This window comes from Mustela nigripes, chromosome 2, assembly GCF_022355385.1.
Source record: "Mustela nigripes isolate SB6536 chromosome 2, MUSNIG.SB6536, whole genome shotgun sequence".
Lineage (NCBI taxonomy): Eukaryota > Metazoa > Chordata > Mammalia > Carnivora > Mustelidae > Mustela > Mustela nigripes.
In genome coordinates, this window is record NC_081558.1 from 82,234,931 (window position 1) to 82,237,147 (window position 2,217).

The window sequence follows — 2,217 nt, forward strand, 5'->3', positions numbered from 1 at the left end:
CACAAGGAAAAGTTCAGAAGGAACTCAAACACCTGGAAGCTAAAGACCACCTTGCTTAAGAATGCTTGGATCAACCAGGAGATCAAAGAAGAACTGAAAAATTCATGGAAACCAATGAGAATGAAGACACTTCAGTCCAAAACCTATGGGATACAGCAAAGGTGGTCCTAAGGGGGAAATACATAGCTATCCAAGCCTCCCTCAAAAAAATTGAAAAATCCAGAACACAAAAGCTGTCTCTACACCTTAAAGAACTGGAGAATCAATAACAAATCAAACCACCTCCACACATAAGAAGGGAAATCATCAAGATTAGAGCAGAGGTAGAAACCAGAGAGATACAGTAGAACATATCAATGAAACTAGAAGCTGGTTTTTTGAAAGAATCAGTAAGATCGATAAACCATTGGCCACACTAATCCAAAAGAAAAGAGAGAAAGCCCAAATTAATAAAATTATGAATGAAAAGGGAGAGATCACAACTAACACCAAGGAAGTAGAAACAATCATCAGAAGTTATTATCAACAGTTAGATGCCAATAAGCTTAGCAACCTAGATGAAATGGATGCATTCCTGGAAAACTATAAACTCCCAAAATTGAACCAGGAGGAAATCAACAACCTGAATAGACCAATATCTAGTAACAAGATTGAAGCAGTGATCAAAAACATCCCAAAAAACAAGAGCCCAGGACCTGACGGATTCCCTGAGTAATTCTACCAAACTTTGAAAGAAGAAATAACACCTGTTCTCCTGAAGCTGTTTCAAAAAATTGAAGCAGAAGGAAAACTTCAGACTCTTTCTATGAAGCCAGCATTACCCTGATCCCCAAACAGGGCAAAGACCCTAGCAAAAAGGAGAATTTCAGACCAATATCACTGATGAAAATGGATGCTAAGATTCTCAACAAGATCCTAGCCAATAGGATCCAACAGCACATTAAAAAGATTATCCACCATGACCAGGTGGGATTCATCCCTGGGCTACAAGGATGGTTCAACATTCCCTAATCAATCAATGTGATAGAACAAATTAATAAGAAAAGAGAGAAGAACCACATGGTCCTCTCAATTGATGCAGAAAAAGCATTTGACAAAATCCAGCATCTGTTCCTGATTAAAACGCTTCATAGTATAGGGATAGAGGGAACATTCCTGAACTTCATAAAATCTATCTATGGAAGACCCACAGTAAATATCATCCTCAATGGGAGAAAGCTTGCAGCCTTCCCTTTGAGATCAGGAACACGACAAGGATGCCCACTCTCACCACTCTTGTTCAACATAATATTAGAAGTCTTAGCAACAGCAATCAGACAAAAGAGAAATAAAAGGTATCCAAATTGGTAATGAAGAAGTCAAACTCTCTCTCTTCACAGATGACATGATTCTTTATATGGACAACCCAAAAGACTCTACCCCCAAACTACTGGAACTCATACAACAATTCAGTATCGTGGCAGGATACAAAGTCAATGTACAGAAATCAGTGGCTTTCTTATACACTAACAATGAAAATACAGAAAGGGAAATTAGAGAATCGATTCCATTTACTATAGCACCAAGAACCATAAGATACATGGGAATAAACCTAACCAAAGAGGTAAAAGATCTGTACTCAAGGAACTACAGAACACTCATGAAAGAAATTGAAGAAGACACAAAAAGATGGAAGACCATTCCATGCTCTTGGATGGGAAGAATAAACATTGTTAAAATGTCTATACTGCCTAGAGCAATCTATACTTTTTTTTAATATTTTATTTATTTATTTGACAGAGATCACAAAAAAATATGGAACGCTTCACGAATTTGCGTGTCATCCTTGCGCAGGGGCCATGCTAATCTTCTCTGTATCGTTCCAATTTTAGTATATGTGCTGCCGAAGCGAGCACGCAATCTATACTTTTAATGCCATTCTGATCAAAATTCCACTGGTATTCTTCAAAGAGCTGGAGCAAATAATCCAAAAATTTGTATGGAATCAGAAGAGACCCCGAATCACTAAGGAAATGTTGAAAAACAAAAATAAAACTGGGGGCATCACATTACCCGATTTCAAGCTTTACTACAAAGCTGTGATCACCAAGACACACAGACTAGTGGAACAGAGTAGAGAGCCCAGATATGGACCCTCAACTCTATGGTCAAATAATCTTTGACAAAACAGGAAAAAATATACATTGGAAAAAACACAGTCTCTTCAATAAATGGTGC

General features: G+C 37.7%; 1 non-coding gene across 1 annotated transcript; it reads right to left on the reverse strand.

Annotated features, from left to right (window-relative positions):
* Positions 1–1,788: 1,788 nt before the first annotated feature.
* LOC132012642 (U6 spliceosomal RNA) lies at positions 1,789–1,895 on the reverse strand. The gene has a single exon (XR_009402647.1). It is a non-coding gene; the product is annotated as a U6 spliceosomal RNA (small nuclear RNA).
* Between the last annotated feature and the right edge of the window lie 322 nt (positions 1,896–2,217).